The sequence below is a fragment of the Ambystoma mexicanum genome, chromosome 6p, assembly GCF_040938575.1.
Source record: "Ambystoma mexicanum isolate Mex_15411 chromosome 6p, UKY_AmexF1_1, whole genome shotgun sequence".
NCBI lineage: Eukaryota > Metazoa > Chordata > Amphibia > Caudata > Ambystomatidae > Ambystoma > Ambystoma mexicanum.
In genome coordinates, this window is record NC_090935.1 from 897,782,046 (window position 1) to 897,808,731 (window position 26,686).

Below are 26,686 nucleotides of genomic sequence, written 5' to 3' on the forward strand. Positions count from 1 at the left end.
ATCCAGACATAATATTTTCATCAGGAAAGGATCAACAGTGAGATTTAAATTGAAATATGTTTTATTCAAATTGTTCCCAAATTGATTGAGACTTGTAATGTCACAATTACATATCATAAAAAACATCAATGATGCAGTGAAGACACCTCAGTATTTTACTGATCCAATGTTTACCATCACTTGCAAAGGTCCATGATTGCTTCCACCAGCCAACCACGATGTTTGAGTAAAGCATGAGCCCATTGCTGTGTCTTGAAGTTGATTGACATTTTTCCTATCAAATTTTTAAATGTTATTTTCCTGGCATATTTGAACCATCTCCAAAAGCATACTTGTATGCTCTCAATAATTTACTGATTTATCCTGTGAATACACATCAATAGGAGATAAAACATTCTTTGAATTGTCAATGGAAGTTAATATACAGAAACAGAAACTTAGTGACATGAAGTAGAATGTTTCTCACACAACAATCACTGAGAGGCTATTATTGGTTTACCCGAAAGCTTAGGTAAATTCTTATGATTTGTGTGCAGTAATTATATGCAAGGTGTCAAAGGATAGGCATATTCAAGAATGCTCCTTTTTCCTAACCTAGAAGATTGTTAGGGTCACGCACACACCTGCTAGTAACACCACATCTTCCAGGAACCCCGAACTCCGTGTAGCCCGCCCTCCTCCCTCGATCCCATCACTTTCCCCTCTCACATTACGGGACTCACGTGTGCAACCTGCTGTACAAGCACGACTCATCCAAAACAGGGCACATTCCCGACTGCGCCCCTTTGGTCATTGGCGGCTTCCCTAGCGCCTGAAGGATCGGCTGTGCAACACTATACTTCCGTGTCACGTGACCAGCGCTTCTCGATCACGTGACCTGGGATTCCGCCCACGTGATGCGGTCGTTCGTCACGTGACTGGGAGCAGCACCAGACCCGTGAGTATTTAAACACGGATTTCCATATACTCGCCGCTTCACAACTGTTACCTGTAACTCTGTTTGGCGTCACGCGTTCGTTTTGGACTTCTTTGGACATTTTGGATTCGACCCTGGTTTTTGGAATTACGGACTTCTCCTGGAATACCCTATCTGCTATTGGTAACTTGGATGTGCTTCACGGATTGACCACGGACTGTTCTTTGGATTGCTATAGGATTTCTCTTCTGCATCTGGTTCTTTTGCTTCCTGACTCAGTTCTTCACAGTTACCAGATCTCGTTCTTGCAATCAGGTGGACTCATACCGCACTACTCTTTGGGCTCCGTCATGGATTGCTCCACCTTGAGGGGCACTGCCCACGTGAGTCCCGGACCCTCCACCTCATAGGTTTAGCAGTCTCCTCTCTGACCTTTCTGATAAGCCCATTCCACATTGTTTTTGCACTGTTGTTAACTGTTTTTGGCTTGGTACTTAATCAGTATTTTTTTATAGCATATTGGGGTCTCCAGAGGTTCGTGGTTCCGGAGTTGAACATCTTCCACCTGTGGCCTCAAGGGTTGCACAGGGAGTGACTTTGGGTTCTCTCTGTGTGACACTTGGGGATGGAGGTCTCTTCTGCCTACACGACATTCAAGTCTCAACAGTCAGATACTGAATCCTCTATAGTAGATTTAATATTTTCATTGGCTGCAATCATGGCATCTCTAGTAGTTCTACCACTGCAGTTACGGTAAGACAGTTGCAGTATCATCTCAAATAGAAACCTTATGGTATCCATAGCTACTTTTCCACACGTATTTGATGGTTTAATTACAAAAGAAATATTTTCCTTTAAGAAATTGGATATCATCCTCTCTGAGTATGAAATATTATTATTACTCTGATCATTCCTATTATAATATAAGCTTCTCAATTATTTTTGATTGCATATGGAAAAATATAGCTATATCTTCAGAGTCAATGTTCTGATTCTATTCTCCCATATCTCTCCCATATCCTCACCCTCATGTATCAATCCAAGATATCAATCAATCAATGTTCCCAAGTCTCCAGTACACATCATCTGATCAGGTATAGTCGAAGTCTGTGCCATCTTACCACTACTACTAGCTGTTTGGTGAAGGAAGTATTTATTTAGTTTTAAATTCCTGATGAGCAAATTTAAATCAGTTTTAACATTTGTCAAGTCAAAATCTTTAGCAGGAGTGAAACTTAATCTTTCTCCAGTAGTTTTATTTCTGAATCTTAAAGGGCAGAAATTTTAACTAATATTTTGTCTGTTTTTATGTTCCTTTTCTCAGAGGTGTTGGTAGAACTGCATTGTATTTCTGTAGTGTGTGTGTGTTAAACCCTATTTGCACTTTTGGTACGCTTTGGTATTTATTATGAGCATGGTGGTCTGGGAACTGCAGTACCAGTAAGCATGCCGGTACCGTAGTTCCCGGTCCGCCATACTATGGGCTGTACTCGCGGGTGCCTGACAGCCTGCCAGATTTTTCCTGGTAGGCTGACAGGCACCCTCGAGTGCCGGTGCATCCAACGTCCCCATTCCCATTCAACCCTATGGGGCCGAATGGGGATGAGGAGTCCCATGTTGCCGGCATCCGCAAATGGGCAATTACCGGGCCCACCAAGCTCGGCATGACCAGGTTCTTTCCCATTCGCGGGTGCCGGAAAAAATGCAACTCCGGCGGCAGCCGTGAAATTTTTAACGGCACGGCTACCGCCAGATTTGTAATGAGGTTTTTTGTCTTTTTGTGATAAGACATATTTGCATGCACACAATGCATTGTTTTGGTTTCTCAGTGACAATAAAGTTGATAGATATTTTTAGTGTGTAAAATATTCAGATTATATTCGAATGCGTGCAATGTGAAGTTAGTATTTAATTATGTGCCAAAGATCACACACGTTGCGCTAATAGTAAAGCTAGTACTTATTCGCAAAAAGCACTAGAGTTGATATGAGGAGTCAGGCCACGAGGCAGGCTGGTTAAAATATGTTTCATAGCACTTAGAATGCGCTCAAAGGCACTATCACTGTCACCCCTATAGCCAACCCAATCATTCTGTTAAAAAAAAAAGCCAAAGTCTTTGCACAAAACAAACCCTGACTACACATCATCTGAACAGGTACTGTCAGAGTCTGTGCAATCTCACCACTACTACTAGCTGTTTGGTGAAGGAAGTATTTATTTACTTTTAAATTCCTGATGAGCAAAGTTAAATCAGTTTGCACATTTGTCAAGTCAAAATCTTTAGCAGGAGTGCAACTTAATCTTTCTCCAGTAGTTCTGAATCTAAAAGGGCAGAAATGTTAACTAATATTTTGTCTGTTTTTATGTTCCTTTTCTCAGAGGTGTTGGTAGAACTGCATTGTATTTCTGTAGTGTGTGTGTGTTAATCCCTATTTGCACTTTTGGTACACTTTGGGACTCATTACGAGCACGGCGGTCTGGGAACTATGGTACCGGTAATCATGCCGGTACCGTAGTTCCCGGTCCGCCATACTATGGGCTGTGCGCGCGGGTGCCTGACAGCCCGCCAGTTTCTTCCTGGTGGGCTGACCGCCACCCGCGAGCACAGCAAGTCAGATGCACCGGCACAACTCTGCATGTGCTGGTGTACTTGTCTTTTTGAGATGCAGCATATTTGCGCGTGTGCACAATGCAGTGTTTTAGTTTCACAGCACCGATAACATATATTTAGTGTGTAAAATATTCAGCACAGAGGGATCAGTATGTGCCAAAGATCACACATGTTGTGTTTAAGAAAAGAATGCTTGAATGCTGGATTATTTTTTTAAAGGATTGCAAGCGGCAGGGTTTTATCCAGGTTTCGAGATGTTTGGCGATGTGTAAAACCTGGCTTCTTTTAAGTTTTCATGACTGTACCAGTGCATGTTTAAGATTGTGTTGGACTCCTTTTGAACTTCCAAGTAGGCGCTACATTTTATTTTATTCCGCAAGCGAAGTGACACAGGGTACAGCAGAATGTTTCTATTCTCTGTCTACAAGGGAAGGGCAGAGTGTTGGCATGCATCTTTATATGTGAAAACTGCAATGTGTACTTTAAAATACAATTGTGAGGAAGAAGTGTGCTAGGACATTCAAAATAAAGTTCTAAGTTTTGCAGCGTTTTATACAATCTTGCCAATGCATGCAATGCAAAGGCCCAATTTTGGCAGCTCACACCTTTGATGAAGAGGTGTAGCTGAGATTTTATTTTGTACAAACTGGCAGCATGACAGATTTCTTTTAAGGGGACATGAGCTGAGCTGTTACGCCGGGCTTGAGATGTTTGGTGATGTGTTATGTATTGATTGATGACTCTTTCGGGGTAAAAGGTGTTTTATTCTCATTCCATAGTCTTTCTATTTGGAACCGACATGCCTTCCAACAGATAGATGGCACAGCTGGCAGCGTCTCTGGATGTGGTTTGTGGAAACCAGCTACCGGTAGCCTTTGGATTTATTGCAAATGATTCATCTAATGCAACAAATCCCATCTGGTTAATTGGCTCGCAAGACCCAAGGATGATGGGGGTCAGCCAGAGTTTCAGAAGGACCTATGGTGGCACTTTAACATGGGTGAATGGATGGTGCTGTTCAAAGATGGAGATTGTTTTGTTTGATTTCTCAATGGAGCTTGGTAATCAGTGTCTCAGCCCAAGGAACCACCACGGATTTCGCTGCTTTTTTGTCACAAGGGGTTATGCATTTGGGACAGTGCTGCTACCAGGGCCCAATCATGGAACACTATATGTAGTGGTATTGAGCCCCAACCGGCGCTACAGGGTGTGATGGAGCGCACAACAGTTTTTAAGTGTGATGCATTGTCATGCAGGTTTCAACCCCCTCACTATTTCATAGCGCCCCAGCCGTCTCTATCTTTAAATCATCTAGGTCGCACAGGCGATGCACCCATACTAGCTGAGTATCTGAGAGTTGGTTGTTTGAATCTGACTGTGTATTTTATCATTGCATTAACATTTTTCTCTCTGCATTGACCTGATTGTGCATAATCTTTTTTTCCTTTCTGTATTAAATATGTCCTTTTTATATCAATAAATATTTGTTAAAAATCAAAATCATAAAATGGACTGGCCCTTTATTACGTGTTCCTTTTTTTATGTATAATAACACTCATCTTTTGTTGATTTTTAAAATGTTATTTTATTCAGAGGTCTGACACTAGGATGTGGTGGGGACCAGCAATCCAATATGGGCTAAAGAAACAGTTTCTATGTTTTTAATCACATGTTGTATGTTAAAACATATAGTAGAACTCTGTTGCTCTTCCAGATGCTGGATTTTTGTTTATTTTCACAGGTGATGCTACCAGCTCTTAACAACCTTACATACCTGTCAACATACCTTTGTCTTAATATATTCCAACAACTTCATGCCCGGACATCCTTGACCCATAACAGCTGAACATAAAGACACAAACTAGGTGTTATAAACAACACATTTGTCTTAACATTTAAAACAACAGTTTTATTCAGATTATATTCATAATAGTTTGGGTTTTCAGATGTTGTACAATGATCCTGTTGGCTACAAAATGCGTGATAGCATTAGCCACCACATGGCATGTTCCTTCTGCACTTTAAAGAAAGCCAGCATGTCCCGTTAAAAAATAATCTGTCATACGGGCAGTTCGTAAAAAATAAATTTCGGCTATGCCACTTCATCAAAGGTGTGATCTTTGGCAAATTTCGAGTCCCACAGTGCCTGATCTGCCAAAATTGGGGCTACAAATTGCATGCATTGCCAAGATTGTATAAAACACTGCAGAACCTAGAACCATATTTTAAAGGTCCTAGCACACCTCTAACTCACAGTTGTGTTTTAAAGTACACATTGCAGTTTTCACATGAAAAGATGCGGGCCAACACTCTGCACTTCCCTTGCAGAAAGAAAATAGACACGTTCTGTTTTACTTTGTGTCACTCTGCTTGCGGAATAAAATAAAATGCAGTGCATGCTTAGAGGAACAAAACAAGTCCAACGCAATCTAAGACATGCACTGGTACAGTTATGAAAACTTAAAAGAAGCAGAGTTTTTCACATTCCCAAACACCTCTAGCCCTGTATAACATCCTGCCACTTGCAACCCTTTACGAAAAGTATCCAGCATTCCAGCATTCTTTTATGAAACACAACATGTGTGATCTTTGGTGCATACTGATTCCGCTGTGCTGAATATTGTACACACTAAAAATATTTTATCGGTGTTGGTGAAACTAAAATACTACATTGTGCGTGTGCAAATATGCTGCCTCACAAAAATACAAGTGCATCAAAAGTTCAGGCTTTTTAAAAAAAATTGAATGTTTGGTTTGGCTATAAGGGTGGCAGTCATCATGCATTTGAGTGATTTCCAAGCACTATGAAACATAATTTAACCAGCCTGCCTCATGGCCTGCCTGATGACTTGACTCATATCAACTCTAGTGCTTTTTGCGCCTAAATATTGGCTATACCATTTGCGCAAAATGTGTGATCTTTGGCACATACTTAAATACTAACTTCGCATTGCATGCATTTGAATACAGTCTGAGTATTTTACACACTAAAAATATCTATCAACTTTATCAGTGCTATGAAACTAAAACAATGCATTGTGTGCATGCAAATATGCCGCATCACGAGAAGACAAGTGTATCAAAAGTGCAATTAGTGTTTAACACACACACACTACAGAAATACAATCTGGTTCTACCAATACCTCTGCGTTATCCTAGCTGACATGCAAAACATCAAAGCAGTCTAAGCAAAAACTGTACTAAAAAAACACACGCCATTAAAAGCACAGTGATGTTTAGTTTGGAAATACACAGTCGTGTGCCTTTGAGCACATTCTAAGCACTATGACACATCTTTAATCGTCCTGTCTTAAAAAAGGCCGAAATATCAATAAATACAGTATTACATGCCCTTAGTTACATTAAAGCACATTTCTTAAAATACCCTGTGTTCAACTTGTTGATGTTGCAGAAACAAACTCAGAATAAACAGCAGGCCCAGTTTCCAATCAACAGCTTTGTAGGGGTCTCCCTGTACCAGGATCAAATCCAGCCAAAAAGCAAATTTTCCAGTAGAGTTGCAATCATTTGTTCCAGGTCAATTGGTGACACAGCAGGGAATCATCAGGTCAGCACTCTGACAGCAGGGTTGACAGTATCCCGGGTGGAGTCACGCACCCCTTGTAAGGGGTGAAAACACAACCCTTCCCTGTGAAGTTTGGTTATCAACACATACATATTTATGTATTTCTTCTTACTTTGCAGAAATGGAGCTTGTTACAATCTAAATTTAACTGTTCCATGGGTCCAGCACCACTTTTCCTATCAACATGTCAAGGCTTCCTGAGCCCATGTGTGGGTTTTATTGTAACAATCTAACTTTAGCTGTTTCCTGGGTCCAGAGACACATTTCGTATCAACAAATCACACATTCTATTTCCTGCATACTCTGCAAATTAAGCATAGCATGCAGATGTTTCCCTGTGCCATCTTTCCGTCATAAGTTAAAAATAGCCTTTGTGCCCATTTAGTTGTTAAACAAATGTCCTTGTGTATTTCCCTGGGTGTGTTTGCACAGCTATTGCATAACAACATGTATTCCGGTGAACTAAATATAAATACCCATCTGTGTTTCCTGCTGCCCACACAAGCCTTGATGTGAGTCATCAGAATTGCTGAGATTCCTGGCATTCTATTGCGTATTAATCATCTGTGGTTGAGCAGTACAAACCCCCATCCCACAGTAGTTCCCTTGTCACACGCTATTTGCTGGGTCACTGAGTTGGAGAGGGACACATGAAGGTTGCAAGAGATGTACAATAGACGTAATAAAAACAATAGATTGAATTTTGTATGGGGTCTGGTGAACACAGTTTACTTGTAAAGTGAACTATTTTTCTTATTTAAAAGAAACACACCTCATCTAAGCCAATAGTTTGAACTTTTGTACAGGCTCTGTGAAGCACACTTTACTTGTAAAGCGAATTGCTTTTCATTATTCACACTCTGTATCAAAACCAGTTCATATAACATTGATATAAAAAATGCTGATATAAAAATTTTGGGGGAACTTTATATAACAATTTCATTTTCGTTTTATATCAAAAAAAGATACATTTGTATATATATTAAAAAAAATATGATTTTTAATATGTTCACATACATTTCTATATAACAATATTATTCATTATAGTAATTTGTATATACATTTTTATATCAGAAATATTCATGTTTATATATATATGTTTATTTTAGAAAATATCAAAATAGTTTGATATCATTTTTTGCTTCCTATCACATTGGTGCAGTACCCCTCTGTGACGTCATTACTGCGTCACTCTGCAAACCCCTAGATTCACAGTCCCTGTCTTCAGAGCTGACTTTGCTCTCAGTTCTCGACCAAGCACAATTGTCGACCACTGCTCCCATCTTTATATAGATTTTATGAAAATGTATATTCACTTATATCAAATAAAATAACATTCATACCCACTTTATATAAAATGTGCATTTGATGTAAAATCGATTTAAAATATTTTTGATATTTTCATAGAAAATGTATATTGAGTTTATATCAAAGCATACCAAAAGGGGGAGGGATTAAGACTGGAAGCCGGGGCATGCACGCCTGTCAACATTCTGATAGAGACAAACGAGGGCCCCTTCTACTTCTAACAGCTCTTGACATAGGCCATCACATTTGCATGAAAATCCAATAATTCTGCCTGTTTTACAATCATTCTCATATCATAAGAATGTACATTGTTTCTGTTTTTTAAATATCCTCCTAACATTGATTCTCATTATTCTTAATTTTCTGCAATTGAAGGGCATTCTCTTCTCCTGAAAATTCATCTTGATTAGCCTGGTTCAATAGATTTACGTTAGAGACATATTTCTTTTGAAAGAAGTATGCAGATGTACCTAACATTATAAGCAATTTATTTAAACAGCCTACTGTGCATTCACCCAATTCTTTAATTCATGTTTCATCTAAATCATCAGAAGATGAAATATCATAATTTGCAGGCCCTCAGAGATTCTATCTATGCCCCGGTAGTTCTGAAGAGAGGCCTTCTCCCACTATTTATGGATCTGTTTTTGAAGTAAATGCTCCAATGTATTCATTTTCTTTTTCAGTGTCCAATAGGACTCCAGTGATTGATTACTAGCTACTCTAGTGTTCTTTGAAAATATATTCTTCAAAGTTTTGCACCTCGCCTACTCCTTAACTCTGCCATTCTTGATTTATTATATTTCTTGTGATGCTTCAGTTACATCCTAATAGGGAAGAGCACATGACTTGATAAGAAGGCACACTTCATTATGCAAAACAAAAGAGTTGATGTCTGGAAGGTTTGGAATTAATCATAACCACTGATATTGCTGTGGACAACCCCCCAGACCATCGCTCTTCAGTCTGCCAAGCAATTACAGAAGGGGAAAGAGCATGTGCATATAAGCATTGGTCCCACCTCAAAAGGGGCAGCCCAGCCCAAAGTGCTAGGCCACATCCCTTCTGCACAAGATCACTAGCATCCCCAAACATGTTTTGGCCTCATTGGGCTTCGTCAGTGAGGAGTAGATTGGGTGTCTAGCCCAATGAGGCTCGGGACCCATGTCTGGGTATACCAGTCCCACTCGGAGGGGCTTATGCAAAACAAAAGAGGTGATTGCTTCATTATAACATGTGCTGTGGAAAACAGAGAACAATCATTCAAATTCCCTGATCCATATTGGACTTCTGTATCCACAATGCATTGCCATTGGTTGTAAAATCATATTACTGACAGGACTACCTGGCTTACAGAATTTTTCCTCCGACCGTATTGCTGTGTTCTCTCACTCCTCCTCAGTGGACACTGCAATATACAAATACCTTATGATTTTCATCTGTAGATCAGCATCTGTAACAGGCTTTACTTCACAACATGAACATCAGCATTCCTCTCAGTTGGCATGTTATTTCATGCAAATCCTCAGTAACTTTGTATTTCCGGCTCAGAGAGATGCTCCAAACATTGTAAAAACACAAAAACTCAAGTCTCAACAGAACCACATGTCCATAACACCGCTCACAATCAAAAGAATTACATTTTTTTTGTATCCATTTGAAAAATGTAAAAGCAGAGCCAGCCTACTGTGTCAAAAGATGCATGTTTTGACTCTCACCGACAAGGCTTTGTCAAGGTGGTGACCTTAAACGGTCCCACAACTTACAGATGCACACCTATTTAAATGACAGTCCATGGTACATACATATATACATAAGTGTCTCACACTTTGTATATGAAGCAGTGATCAGAGCTATATACAATAAATGTGGTTGCTGTTGATAATAGCCCCATGGAAAGATATATACTACACAACCTTTTTTGCTCTGTCTTTTCTATTATATCAATTCTATTCCTATCATACATTTTTTTTACTTAGTGGGACTTGTGAGGCCCATTTCAATTTCTTAAACCATCTTTCTTGTTTTCTTCTCTCAAATTTTCCCACTCATGTCCCCCGATTTGTATCATTAGTTTACATTTACTAATACACAGGCTAATACAGTACAGTTATAACATACTTACAAATACTTTCGTGGTCTCACTACTGAATACAATATTTGTTGAATTGGGTTGCTCTGCTAACTAGCTACTAATCCACCATCCTGTCCATCATTTTACCCATTCAGACGTGCATCCATCCACATACCACATTCTTCCCATTATCGCATAGCCAACAACCTAAAATCTAATGCCACCCTTTTATTTTTTTTATTTTCACAAAGTATTTACTAAACCATGCAAATTACAGTGCAAAGAAATCTAAAAAGCAACATTCCCCAACATAATTATTTAGTAGAATATTAAAAAATACACATTATGCATTGCATCTATTGGCACTCTGTTTTTTTAAAATTATTATTGGTTTATTACAAACCTTTAAAAAGATAGTGAATATACAAATACATGAAATACATAGATTTCATATAAAACAAAAAACCACAAGGAGCAGGTTACAAAGGTCATTCCACAAATTCTATATCAACGAAAGCAAGTCAAGAAGCTTTGTCTATATTAATCAGGCTCGCTTAGTCAGAGAACATAATGGAATGATTCTTTCCAAAAAAGGTTAGTAATAATAATAATATTTATTGTGCTATAGTTTAGATTATAAACTTTACACACATTTTAAAATAACATATAAAGTTACAAATTTAGATACAAATACAAAAAAATAATTTATTTAAAAAATTTATTTATTGGCGTTTGTGGTTATATGCATTGTACATTTTCACTGGTCAGGTCCTTAACTCAGGATGACTGACTCACTTGCAGTTAATATGCCGTTATATTCAAAGTGACTAACAACATTTATACAACAAAAATAACATTAACTGTCTCCTTATGGGGGATAGCTGGAGGTTAGTCTGTCCCTGGAGGGGGGTGGGTGGTTGACCCGGCTTTGGGGTGGTCGGCGGGAATCTTTCCTAAAATGGCCTGGTTGACGGGGGGCCGTATTCCAATATTTGTCCGTTCTAGTGGGTCAATTAGATATTCGGGTTCATTGTTCAAGGGGGTTTATCATCGGAGGATCGAAGTATTTTAGACATAGTGTCTTTCCATGCCTCCAGTGCCATGCTTGGTTCCTCAGTGGATCTGGCTATGCTGTCTTCCCAGGCTCTGGTTTCAGCGTTTGCCCACCTTTCCAGTTCGATGCGCCAAGCTTTATAACTCGGACCCACGGGTTTTTTCCATGCCATGGCGATGGTCCTTTTGGCTGTTATGCATAACAAGTCCATTAATTTCACAGCGTATTTGAGTTTGGCTAGCCTGGGGTAGCTACCCAGGAGGCATTCTGCTGGGGTCCATTTATATCTTGTGACTTCGGCTGCCTCGCAAGTCTGCTTTACTTTTGCCCAGAGAGTTTGTGTCTTAACGCAGTTCCATAGCATATGGATCAGATCTGCACCTTCTGTCCCGCACCAGTTACATTGTGCTTGATTGGTCTTATTAAACATTGCTATTTTACTTGGGGTCAGGTAGGTGCGGTATAGCACATTGATTTGTATTAATCGGAATCTCTGGTTCCTTGACACCTCCTTTGGGAACGACAATGCCCTGAGCCATTCGTTGTCAGACATTTCCTGTCCCATGTCCGTTTGCCAGCGGGTCCGCAATGCTTCGCTGCGAGGGTTGGGGATGTTGCGCAAAATACTGTATAGCTGTGATACCACCTTCCCACCATCGTTCAGGTTGTACATCAATGTCAAGAAGGGATCAGCCTCCGGTTCTTCTGGCCAGGTGACCCATCTCGTTCGGGCTATGTTCCGGAGCTTTTGGTACCACAGGAATTGTCCGGCGTGGATATCCTCCTTCTCCCGTATTTCGGCAAATTCTCTAAATATGCCGTCCGTGTAGAGGTCGCCCCAAGTATATATCCCCTTCCTCTCCCACGATCTGATGTTGTTCAGGCTAATGTCTGTTTCGCTCAGGCCAGACAATATCGGCACTTCTTGGAAGTATGGTTGTTTCAGATACTGAATCATCATGGCTCTGTGCCATATTTTCCTACCCAGGTTTGCCTGAACTGCACATAAGGTTTTTAGGGGCCCAGATCAATTCTTTCAGCCGAACCAGCTTTATCAGCTCTTGCAGCAGGGGGGACTCGGAAGTGACATCGTCTGCTAGCCATTTGGATACATGGCTCAGTTGGGCTGCCAGGTAGTATTTTTCAAAACTTGGTAGTTGAATTCCGCCCTGCTCATACGGCAGGACCAGCGTGGATAAGGCCACCCGGTGTCTGCCGTTTCCCCACAGGAATTCCTTGATTATTGCGTCAAGGAGTTGGAAGAAGGGTTTTGTAATGTAGAAGTGCACATTTTGAAATCCGTATAGGAATCTGGGGAGAATGATCATTTTAGCTATTGAGGCCCTTCCTAGTATAGATAATGGGAGCTTTGCCCAGAATTTTATGGATTTCCGAAGTATGGGTACCGCAGCCTTCGTATTATGCTCATGCATCAGCTCTGGGGTGTGCATCACTAGGATCCCAAGGTAACGGAAAGCCGTCGTCCGCCACTCGACGCCCACCTTGGGGAGTTCATCGGTACTTCTATTTTTCAATCCTGCTAGTGGGAACAAGCAGGATTTAGTTTTGCTGAATTTTATGCCAGAGAATTTGGCATAATTGTCTAGAACATCCAATATTGTCGGGACATTTTGATGGGGGTTATTTACGTATATCAGGACATCATCGGCATATATTGAAATGATGTGGTCTATTCCTGCCAGCCTAATCCCTGCATCGAAGAACTGCTTTCTAAGATAAATTGCTATAGGTTCTAATCCCAGGACGTAAAGCATGGGAGAGAGTGGGCAGCCCTGCCTAGTGCCCCTTTGGATGTCCCAGGCTTCCGACACGTATTTCCCGGATTTAAGCCTAGCCCTCGGATTGTTGTATAGGATCTTAACCCATTTGATGAATCTTTGGCCAATACCAAATCCCTCTAAAACCGCTATAAGCCACTCCCAGTATATGGAGTCAAACGCCTTAATGGCATCCAGGGATAGTAGTGCTAGTTGTTCGTCACATTTGTTGGTTTGGGCTATGATATGTTGAAGCCTTCGCAGGTTCAGGGACGTGCTGCGGCCGGGTATGAAGCCATTCTGGTCTATGTGTATGACGTCTCCAATCACTTTAGAGAGTCGGTTTGCTAGGATCGTCGTCAATATTTTAAAGTCATAATTTAACATAGCGAGCGGTCGGTAGGAGTCACATTTATCGGGGAGGTTTATCAGGCTTGAGCATTGGTATCACCAGGGTTTCTCTCATGCTGTCTGGTAGGATGCCTTCTTCGTAGGCTTCTAAAAAGACCTGGTGTAGTAGGGGGGTCAGGGAAGGTTCGAATGTTTTGTAGAACTCGGGGGGGAGCCCATCGGTTCCCGGGGTTTTACATGTGGCCAGGGAGCGGATGGCTTCCGTTATATCCTCTAGTGTGATGTCAGAGTCTAAGGTGTCGGATCGTGTTGGCGATAGTCTGGGTAGCCCTATTTCTTCTAAGGTGTCCAAGATTTGTTCTTGCGGGACTTTTTCTGTATGTGAGTATAGTCTGGCATAGTAAGCTTTAAAGGTATCATTAATGCCCTGTTGGGTTCTTTGCTCTACACCGTGTTCGTCCTGTAGTATCGTGGTTATGTGTTTAGGGTGCTCTCTTTTGCAAAACCAGGCTAGTAACCGGCCAGGTTTGTCGGCTTCTGAGTGTGTTCTGTTTGTTCTGCTTATGAAGTCAAATTTGGCTAATCTGTCCCACGCCCCTGAGCAGTCCTCCCTAAGAGTTCTAAGGTCATTTTCCCTCCCAGGGGTGTCCACTGGGGTGGATTCAAGTTTTAATATTTTGCATTCTTTCTGTTCAAGTGCGGCCTTTAGAGTTCTCCTGATTCCTCCGGCTTTCGCTATAACTTCCCCTCGTGTGACTACTTTTAGGGCGTCCCATAATGTGCTGGCATGTTCGGCACTACCTGAGTTTTCCGTTATGTAGTTCTCTATAGCTTCATGTAGTTCCTCCCTGAAGGCTGGATCTATTAGGGCCTCGGCGGGCATTCTCCACATGGGGATGGGTGGTCTGGGGCTGTTATGTTGCCAGTCTAGCAGAAGTGGGGAGTGATCGGAGATGGTCCTCCCTAGGTATTGCCTATCTCTTACTTGGGGTAGATGTTCTTTGCTTATGAAGAAGTAATCGAGCCTGGTGTGGAGTTTGTGAGGTGATGAGTAGTATGAGTAGGCTCTTTCGACTGGGTGTAATTCCCTCCATGTGTCGGTCAGATCTAGTTCCTTTAATAAGGTGGATAGGGATAAGGTGGCTGCGGAGGGGCCCTTCTGTGGGGACCAGGATCTGTCCAGTTCTGGGTCATGGACACAGTTAAAATCACCTCCCCACAAAAAGAAGCCCTCCCTATACTGCACCATCTTGGAACCTAATGTTTTCAGGTGGTTGGGGATGTTGTTATTGGGGAAGTATGAATTGACAATGCAAATCTCTCTGTGCTCGAGGGTGCCCCATATTATGAGGTATCTGCCCTCTGGGTCCGTTTCCGTTTTATGCAGGTGGATTGGTGTCCGTGGGTTGATCCAGGTATAGACCCCTCTGGCGTATTTAGAGTAGGGTGCTCCAAAGCCCTGTCCCCCCCAGTGCTCATTAAGCTTTGCGTTTGTTTCCGTGTTGCAGTGTGTCTCTTGTATCAGGGCTATGTCTACTTTTTTCCTGCGTAGGTAGGATTTGATTCTGTTCCTACGAAGGTAAGTGCCCAGGCCCCTCACGTTCCAGGTTAGTATCCTAATGTGCGTTGCCATCTGAGTTATGATGAGGACACGGGAGATTCTTGCTTCTCCCTGAAGTGTTTGCGATCTCAACTAGGGCCTCAAGGTCATCACCTGCTCGTGGATTCCCGCCCCTCTCAGCCGCCGTCCTGGCCCACTGGCCCTCCAGTTGTGCTTTTTCATTAGGAGACCTACTAACTATTTCAACTGCCATTCCGGGGAATGGATTAACTCTACTAATCAACAAGAAGAAACTGCCCCCAGCAGTTGTTTCAAACTCACAACGCTCGGGGGCTCCCGAGCCTTCCATACCTCTCCAGGTCTTCGGGTTCGGGCAGTGTGTAGCTGCGTTGACTACACCTTGTCAGTCGGGGGGGTTCAGCAGCTGTCTTGTGAGTGGGACTCCTGTTTCCTGCCCAATCTTGTTGTTTCCTTGATGCGGGTTTGGATTCAATCATTGCGTTCGGTGTCATATGCATTGGACTTTTGCGGGATCATCATTTGCTGCTTTTCGCCTGCTCCTCAGTGTCTTCCGCTAGGTTATTGTGTTCGAGCCATAAGTTTGCTGCAATTGGGGTCTCCAAAAAAATCGCCTTCCCTTTGTGTATTATTTTAAGTCTTGCTGGGTACAGCAACATGTATTTAAGATTCAGTTTGCGTAGTCTGGCCTTTATAGGTACGAAGGAATTTCTTGCCCGCTGCACCACCGGCGTGTAGTCAGGGTACATGACTATTAATGCATCATTTCTTTTGATCTCTCCCCCCTCTCTGGAAAACCTCAGTATAGTCTCTCGGTCCCTGAAATTCAAAATTTTTGCAATCATTGGTCTCGGGTAGGACCCTGGGGGTGGTCGTTTCTGGAGAGATCTGTGGGCTCGTTCCACGGAGAACCCCTGGGTGAGGTTGCCTGCCCCAATTTCCTGTAGCAACAGCGATTCTATGAATTCTGTGGGGTCTGAGCCCTCCATGCCCTCTGGGATTCCCAAAATTCGGACGTTGTTCCGTCGAGCCCGGCCTTCTGCTTCCTCGGATCTTGCTTCTAGTCTTGCCACCGTTGTTTCTAGCACTTTGACTTTCGCTTGCAGCCCCTGCGTCGTCTCTGAGGTCTCACGTGTGGTAACTTCTGTGGCGGTGACTCTTTCAGCTAGGTTTCGGGCATCCTGCCTTATCAATTGAAGGTCTGATATTATTTCCCCCCTCATATCCTCTACTGTTGTTCTCAGTGCTGCGATTGCCTGAAGGATCTGTGAGTCACGAGGGTCCGCCGCCGGTGGTGGTGCCTCAGCCATGTTGTTCTCTGCGTGTGGTATCTGCTGTTTTGGTTTGGAAGTGGTAAATGAGTCCATCGTTATATTTTTTGATCTGCCTTTGGGAGGAGACATTACATCGCCTGATGATACTGGTTTTGCCAGTGCCAGATTTTGGTTAGTAGCACCGGTAAGTTGTAAGGATCTCTCCGCAGGGAATCGTTTCAGTGCTGAGTCACACCTTAGTTTAGTGTTCGTGCTCTCCTGCGTTGGCCGTAGGGGGTGGTTAGGCAGATCCGCGGTCCTACTACAACCGCGTCACCGTCCGCCCGTGGCGCCCTCCCGGCGCGATTCACAGCGGATTGTCCGCGGCCTCACAGTGCGGGTAGCAAGGTGGACAAGAGCCCTCCCCGGGAGTTGGTGGTGTGGGGCAGGTCCGAGGTACGGCCTCAGTTGTGTCCCCGTCTACTTGAGTCGCCTCCCTTGACGCTATCCGCAATACATTGGCCGGTGCCGCACAGTGCAGTTGATGGGGTGGGTGATGGCCCCCGCCGGTGGGTGATGGTGTGGGGCTGTGTGCCCGCTCGCAAGGGTAAGCACTTACTTCTTGTATGCTGGTCGGAGGTGCGGTTGCCTTTCCTAATCCGGGCCGTGTCCCGGGCTGGGGGATCCGTGGGTTTCCGGCTGGGGCCCACACCGATATCCAGTTGCGTTGCTTCTGCGTGTGCTCGCGCCGGCGGGCCGGCGGGCCGGCGGGGACAGCGATCGGCGGCGCAGAATCCCAGGGGTCTCACCGTCCGCCGCCTCACTCCGCTTCCTGGTCGCCGCGAGATTCTCCGCTTTCTCCCTCCGCGGGGTGGTGCAGCAGGGGCCCGACGGTCGTTCGCTTCCTGTGCTTGGTGGAGGAGTGTGATTGTGGCCGCAGTCCGCCCTTCGATCTTTCCCTCCCGACAGGCCGTATCGTTGTGGATCCTTCGGTCAGGCCGCCATCTTGGACGTCATGGGGGGGAGTCTTAGGGCGCTTCGTTTTCGACGTTGCCTGCGCCGATTTTCTCCGGTATTCGTGTCGATGCCCCAGAAGTGGTTCGTCTATGGCTCAGCTGAGTTTCAGCACCCGAGCTGCATTATTTCGGCCGCGATTATTCGCGCTTCAGGATCATGGGCAGGAGCTTCGTGGAGAGCCGTCTTCACTTCATGCGTGCTGGCTACGCCCCCCAAATACAAAAAATTAATATCCTACGAAATAAGGAAAAGCAAAAAAGAACAGAACTAACATGCAAAATCTATACACATACATTTCATACAATCAAAGTAATAGTTGCCTATACAAAATTGGAGTAATCACCTAAAGAGTTTTACCCAATCTAACTTCAACAGTTAGTGCTTTTGCTAGCTTCCGATCAGTTTCATCAAACAGAACTTGCCACCAATCTTCTAGTGTTAACGATGATCTTGCTTTGATAAAATGACCTGAGTGATTTGTGCGTTCAGTGTTCAATGCAGGACACAACATTATCAGATGTTTAAGATTTTCCTCCGCACCATTACACAATCTACACAGTGCTTTTGGAACAGCAGTATTTGCCCATAGATTTAAACGTTCTCGGGTCTGAAAGAGGTTCAAACAAAATTGCATATAAAGTTTCCTTCAATGTTGGTCTGGAAAGTTTATCAGATAATTTTGAATTTCGTTGAGTTCTCTTTTCTGCATTGGGGCATTTTTCATTAGAAGATGTTTGTGATTCTGGTCTGCAGGGTAATCAAATCTGTACCGAGTTCTAATACATTGTTTTGGAGCGCTCGACACACATTGAGAGAACTGACGAAGACTTTGCTTTATTTACTTGATTTAATATCTCAAATTATGGGCACGACGAAGCCATTGAAACCTGTCGATAGAGGTTAAGTGTTTGCCAGCAGACTCTTGCATTAAGGGAGGTCAAGCTAAGCTTGTGTCTAATGCAGGCCGTTGGGGTTCCCTTTGGTAGGCAAAGAACGCGGGACCAGAACATGTTTTCCAAACTGTTCCAAGTCTCAAAGGGACATCCCAAGGCACATTCTGTGCCATACATAAGTGCAGGAACAGCTTTCTGTTTGTAGAATAGTAATACTGGCAAGATTGAAAATGTACCATATTTTTTGTTGAGCCAAGCAGCTTGAATTGCGAGTTTTTTGCACTCCATTTAAATGTTGTTAACCCATGGAGAGTTGTTTATGTTTGAGTTGAGGACTGCCCCATGTATTTAATTTTGGGTATACATGCTAGCATTTTGTCACCCAAGAACCACTTAAATTTTTGTCTGCTTAAAGTACTAGATCCTTGCAGCTTTTGTAGCACGATGATCTCGGACTTGGTGGTATTTACAACCAGTGCGTTTTGTTTCACATAGTCTTCAAGTGCGTTCAAACTACGCTGCAGACAAATTGGCGTGGAATCCACCAAAATAGGATCGTCAGCAAAGATCATATGGCCAATATGGAGGCCGTTGATTTTAGGAGGAAATGAAACAGCTTTCTTTAGGCTTAGGTCAACATCAGATATAAAAAGATTGAAAATTATCGCAACCAAAGGGGCTGCCTTGTTTAACCCTACAAAACGTTTGGATGGCAGATGAAAGCCTTCCCATCTTGTCAAGTCTAATACGGATGTTAGTATTAGTATGGAGATCCTTAATAGCTAAGAATAAACTTAACGGACAATTCCATTTCAGCATCTTTGTCCATAAGATTTGGCGATCAGTACCATCAAAGGCATGTGATAGATCTATTGAAGCGATGTAGATTTAACCACCGCGTTGTAGAGTGTCCATTTGATTAACAAGAGATTCAGACTACATCCCACTCCTTTTGTAAACCCAGTCTGTCTTGTGTCTATGTGCTTGCTGGACACAGTCCATCTCTGCAGAACACGTTGCAAGAGGGTCGCATAGATTTTCCCCAAAACATCTAATAAGGCAATTGGATGGTATTGACTTGGATTGGCACGATTACCCTTTTTAAAGATGGGCACAATAATTGAGCTTTTCCACGAAGTTGGCGTTGTAGCAATAGACGTAATCTTTGTAAATAGTTGATAGCAAAATTCGGCCCACTCAACAGGATTTTGCTTCAGAGTGAAATTAGTCAACCAGGGGCTCTGGATGAGCTTAGATTGATGATGATTTCAAGGATGTTGGATTTTTCAAAGCTTAAATCCCACTGTTTTAGATCATGAGAGGGTGAATCTCCAATTTCACCTTTTTTTTTACAATAAAGCTGTGTATAGTGGTTTATCCACACTTGCTCAGAAACCATGTTTTCTGGCAATGCATCCCCAGGAGTATTCGAGTTGTTGATAAGGCTCCAAAAGTCTCTGGTATTTTTATTTGCCAATTTAGATAACTTAAGTTCAGCATCTTGCTGAAGGAGATAGGCCCTATGGGCTTTTAACCAGTTTTTGTAGGACTGTTTTATTTTTTTCTTTTGCAAGAGATGAGCGCAGATCGGAAGTCTAGGACAGCGTCGGATCTCCATCCTCATCTGGCATTTACGTTTCAGGATGTTCAAGTCCAATGAATGAGTTTGTTGAAAATTTTAACGCTGAGAACAATTGTTAGTTTCCTTATATTGTTTTAGGAGATGTTGATATTCAATCTGGACAGTTTCAGCTGAAAAGGCTAGGGTTAGTATTCTGACCTCCATGTCTTCAAGGCGCAGATGAATTCTATTAGATTCAATTGAGATATTATGATTCCAGTGTTCACATGTTTTGGCACCCGCACTGATTGTCAGTTTTAAAAGGTTATGATCGCTTTCGGCTTTATCAATAACCTTAAGGGATTGAATGCAAGTATGCAGGTCATCTGACACATAGAAATAGTTGAGATTAGATTTCTGATTATGCCTTTTCCAGGTGGTTTCTGCAGGAATATCACCATTTGTGCATCCATTCAGCATAGTCATTCCCCTTGTAAACATTTCGGGAATCCAGGCTTGAGCGTCATTTGAATTTGCTGATTTGCTAGCCGGCAACTTGAGTTGAACTTTTATACAATCGATGTTTAAGTCACCACATAACAGTATATTTGGGGAAAGTTCCTTTTCGTTAATAGCATCAATAATTGTGGACACATGATCAATAAATTCAGTTGCACTGAAAGCTTTATGTTGCCAATACACATTGATGATAAAAATGTTATCCACAGGTTGGTTGGCAGCCGACTCTGATTTGACAGTGACCAATTGAATGTATGATGTTATGTTTTTGTCTTCCATAATTTTATAGCCAGAACTTTTTCTAATCATAGTCAAGAGGCCAGCCATAGGTCTTCCTGATTTCTTGAGAATGGCAGGGTTTATGGAAATGTCAAATCCATTGCATACAGGTGGTTGAACAAGCCATGTCTCCTGTAGACATACAAAATCCAACCCGGCAAGCCAAGAGTATTGGACCAAATGATTGAATCCACAAGAGTTCCACAAAACTATAGCCAGCGAGGTTTCAATATGAGCGGTTGGGCGTTAGCTTTGATGTGGCCTTGCCAAAGATCTGGCAACCCAATCCCACTCATAAGGGTTGGTGTATCCGCAATATTGTTGTTTAGGGTGTTGTTAGATTCTTCAATGGAGCTGTCACAAGAAAAAGTGATTTGAATATGATCGCTTGTTGCTGTTAGTTTTGAAGGAAGCAACTGCAACTTTGGATCCATTGTTGTTTTCTTCATAGGGCCTGATAATAGTTGAAGTGTTTCTAAGGCAGTGGACTCCACAAGAGCGCTGCTTCGCTGCTGGAAGGCTAGTGACAAGGCTATCTTTGGAGCCAAAGGGACATCAGGTACAGGCGTCATCTTTCCAGTGAGCATTGCGTCTTCTCGTATGTCAAAGCCCATCGACAATAGTACAGAGGCGGATTCCAAGAGAATATTGCGCACCATCCCAGAATAAATGTGCAATCGCACACCATCGTTTTGGGGTTCTTTGTAAAATTCAACCGTTCTTATATCTGCCGTTTCAATAGTACGTAGAGTTGGCACATAATGGAATAGACGCAACACATTGGTCCGGTTAAGTGTGAAGCCATCAGTGACAGACGATACACGTTCCAGAATAAGCTGGTATTTTGAGGTTTGCTTCTTGAGTATAGAAAATAATGGCTTACTTTTTGAAAAATGCACATGTTTGCCAGTGCATTCCTTGTTGAAAAGCTCGAAACAAAGGCTGGCCGATCACCACTTCCCTGAGGACCACACAAAGCAGCATTCATAGAAGCTTCAGCGGTTTTGTTAAAAAGAGCGAAGCTTTGGTCAGAAGAGGTGTCAATTTCAAGAATGTTCAGGTTTTTCCACCTTTCGCCTAAAGTAAGTAGTTTCACGGGAACAATAACACACTGGCGTGAACTCTGTTGAGGTCCTTTATGAGGCACATTGGAGGAAAGGCTCTCACATGAAACACTTAGTACTGCAGCTGTTGGACAATTGACAGGGTTACTTACAGATTGGTCCATTTACTCTTCATGATCATAAGTTGAAAGGTCCAGAAGATCATCCATAGATTCAGGAAATTCAGTAGCTGCCTTTTCAGCTGCAGGGCAAGGAACCCTGTTAGCCTCCAAGGTCAGGTCTACGGTTTGCTCATTGTTCAATGGATCCGAATTTAAAGTGAAGCATATAGTTTTCAAGTTTCGTAAGAATTTTCGAGAGCCATTCATGGATCGAGGCTTCCTTTTGGTAACGTTCTTTGATTTTTTTTGTTGGTTGGGTTTCCCAGTCTGTTGTTTTGTATTCAGTTTGGTCTTGGTGTTAAATATAGAAAACAATTCTTCCTGGGGACCCAAAGAATCCACAACCTCAGGACTAATTCCAGAGGTTACCGGCTCTTGGACATAAGCAGTGTTAGAAATTGAATTGGAGGTGGTGGGCTCTTGAACATCCAAATTGACCCCATGATCTTTTTGTTTCAAACTAAGGAGTGCGGCAGAGAAGAGCTAATTTTTGTTGCTGACACAGGGTCATCGACTCCACCAACCTTAGCAGCAGGAAAGCATAGTGCATCTGCAAAACTTGCCAGCTTGCCAGACGCACTTGGAGCCTTATTTGTTTCCCTGCTGCCACTCAATCTCTTCAAAGAAGCCCTGATAGGACTTACTGATGTAAAATACAAAGCTATTGAAATTTCTACACGTTATTCCAGTACCCAGTGATTACATTGCAGTAAAAAATAAATAGACAATAAATGAAGGGGTAACAAAAAAAATTCATCACAAAAATAAAGAGGGTAAAAAACAACAAGAGGGTGAAAAAATAATTAAATATAGGCAATAATATATTATTGAAGGTTTGAGTTTAAGTGGAAAGAAATGTCCAATTAGACACTTTATGACTGGTACAATATAACAATGATGGCATTAGTCCTAGTCCCATTTTCATTATAGGTCCTGATAGCTGCTAGCCCATATGTATACTATTGTGGAAACCCCAGAGGTTCAAATCTGGGATTTTATTAGATAGAATTTCTTACCTGAAGGACGAATCGATCATTTGGTTTCCCTGCCATTTTAAATCCACCTTTTTTACCGTTGAACCACAGTAGTATGTCGTTAATTTGTGCAGTACCTATGCTTCAGTTTTAATTAGGCAGCAAATATATTTTTAATGCACATGTCTGAGCATGCATGACGTTCTTATTAAAGTGGACAGATAGTTCACAACATTTATTGTGGTAATATGCATCAAGTCCAATTCAAGGCAGATTGCTGCAGTCTTGCTGGATCGCATCCACACAAATAGATGTTTCTAAGCCTAATCACCCAATTTTATTTAACTTCCGGAGTTGCTGTAATATTCAAATTATATAGTTTAATTCATGTCTGTCATGTTTTAATACCAAAGAAAGCACACAAGGCAAGCAGGCTATGTGCTATGGCCAAACCTCTGTTGCTCGGATGTATAGTATGTTCTCTCCAAATTAATCTGCAATCAAAATATACTTCAATATATTTGTAATGCTTACCCACATCTAATCATGTATTACCCGCAACCCACCCAAATGACAACTTTCTCATCAGCTTAAAATCCTGTTTCTGTGAATCTTTGCCAGATTGTGGAACACTCACATGCCCCTTTCAGACCTTCTGCAATCCAATGGGGGTTTGATGAAAAACTACAAAATTATCTGTGCAGGCAAGAGCACTTTGTGCTAATACAAGGTTAGTGGAACATTGCCTGACTTTGGCAGCGCTGGTCTGGGGGATTGGCCATATACAGTAAAACAGCATTGGGGTGGGCAGACAGCCTTATGTGAACCCATTCTCCATGTTCATCTTCTCAGGTTGACCTCCATCCTGTCACACTCCTAATATAAACCTATGTATTGGTTTGCAAATGCTTTATGCCTCAGGGTGATGGTAGGGGATTTCTCCACACATGCACCTTTCTCCTGAGGGTGAATCTGTAAACCCAGCCATATGCATTAAAGTAGTGTCTTCTTTCTAATATGTTTGCCAATCAGCAATTTAAGACACTTCGTTTTCCCCAGAGTTGAGCATCCGTGAATGAAGACAGTCTGACAAAAATGCAGTACCTTGCTAATATCTCGTCATTCTTTCAACTGGGCAAGTAACATTCTTGCAAGTTTTATGAAGTAGCATCTGACAGGAATATCAATTTCCAACTCCCATGATGCTTCTTGTTTCCACCTTTAAAGATATGGACCAAAATACTTAAACGCCAAAAGGATCGGGTTTTATTTTCTGGCAAAACCCTACAGAAAAGCAGCTATAGGATTTACGGCCACCTCAGCAACGTACATTTCATTACATTGGGCCACATTACAAATTTGCTGGTATTCCGGTATTACTTTGAAGGACTCCATGGGGGATCTTCCCTCTATTACCGTCCGTGTCAGTAGCAAAGGCAGCTTTTGGCTGGTAGGGCTCAGGTTTACCTCCAGCACTTAGCCGGAGGTAAATCCTTAACCCTTACTGGCAAAGTTGTAGTTGGTCGGTGCAGTAAAAGTGCCAGCAAACGTTATTACCAACACTTTTACCGGGTATCAGCCAACTTGGAATGAGGCTGATTGATTGGGGTATCATCAAGACCTGCTGGTCTTGAGGAAGAAGGTCAGGGCTGGTCTTAGAAGAAATTGCACCCTCGCCTGGAAAGCATCCTCAGGTGCCCTCTCCCCCCAGCCCCCTTGCTCGCTATTCATTTTTAAATACTTCTCCATGTATTCTGATTTCCCCACATACGTATGTGTCACATTCTGATAGACTTGCACTTTAGAGTCTATGGATGTGTATGTATTTTACAAACACAAAATACAGTCTGGTTTGAAAAATTACGTCGGACGCTACTAAAGCTGATATTTAAGAGTAACTGTCAGAGCAAATCAGGGACCAAGTGTAGCTGCCACCTGGATTGCGACCTAATTACCCAGCAGATGCCATCTCTGTCCCTCTTGCAGAAATACTAGATGGGGAAGGATGGCATCTGCGGGACTAATGAGGCGGCAGAAGCGAGTTACAGCCTCAGAACTACAATACCCAGCATCCCCGGGAGCAGCTCACCAAGCAACAGGCACACAGGGCCTGGAAACAACGCGGGGAACGCCCAGGACAACGGCCAAATCAGCACGCATGCGCGAACTGAGATCGCTCATGCGCAGGCAGCGAAACTCTGTTCGCGCTCGACTTCCTCACGGGCAGGTGCATCTTGAAAAGCCCCGAGAGGGCAAAACCCTTACGCGGGGCCATCCCTTGCCTAGATCTCAACGCCGTGGCCCCGCGGCGTGAAAGCTAAGTACTATTCTTTGTTTGGGAACCCGAACGCCTGACATTACTTTCCTTTGTGGGAATCCAAACTCCCGACACAGACTACTAACTGCATGGCAGCGAGAGGGGTTCAGGCCTGGGAGGCACCCGATCGTTGAACAGACCCTGAAGCGCATTTGGGCATCAGGCGCAGGGAATATTCATGGAACCTAAACTGCATGTTACTAATTGCATGGGAGAATGCATGCGAGCTAATCACAGTTGAGACCGCGTTATATAAAATATGCAAACTAATGCGTTCTGATTTGGCAGACACAGCTCACGGTTTCCAAGGCACCGCTGAAGCCAGAGATAAAACCGGACAGATCACCGAAGCTAAGTACTTTTATCTTTTGCTATTTATACTGTCTGAATGTGCATCTGTAACTGGCGCTGGGCCAGCACAAAACTAGATCCCTGTGCACGTGTTGTAACAGTGCAGAGAGCACTGCAATAAGAGTCTATACCACATTGTGAGTTGAGGCAGAAGGCACTGCAGTAAGTGCCCATGGTTTATTATGTATTAATGTAAAAGGCACTGAAGTACTAAGTGTCACTTGGGGTGCAGGCTTCTGAATCTGTGTCAAGAAGTCTAGCACACAGGTCGATCTCAGTGGAGTACAGCTGAGCGAAGAGCTCCCAGCAGTGAGTGCATGTGTGTGTGAATGCATGAGAGCGCCATTGGGTGTAACCTATCAACAGTCAACAAGAGACCAGGAGCATGTTTTCCCTAATGTCCCCTGCCTATCCATAACTTCTTCCTCAACCTCAATCTGGTGACCCTTCTACCCCGTACCCATCCAATCCGTGGACCCTAACCCTCTTTCCCCGTGGTGGTTGCGGTGTCATGTGTGCTTTAAGTCCCAGGTGCCAAAACTCCTAAGGGGTGGTAGGAGTTTGTGCTACTTCTGCGCTGGACCAGGCGACTACGACAGAAGCGCAAACCCACGTATTATAAGCACCCAGGTAGCACAAACCTACCCGCCATGGAGGAAATAACCCAAGTGTTACACAAACTCAAGACTGAGTTGGCCGCCACTCGGCAAGATTATGAAACCCTCGCCACACAGGTACGAGTCCTGACTGCCCAGGGGATTCCTTTGCCTGAAGGGGCCCCAAACCCTGTAAAAGTACAAGTAACCATGGAAACCCAAGTGCCCCCAGCTACCCCAGAGCATTATGGGGGGGACCCACAGAGGTACACAACTTTCATGACACAATGTCAGTTACATTTCTTAACAAAAACCACCGTCTTTCGTTCTGATCAGGCCAGGACGGCCTTTGTTATCTCATACGTCACAGGGGACGCCACTGCCTGGGCCACACCCTTAGTCCAAAAGGACGATGCAATCCTGTTTGACTGGCAGGATTTTCAA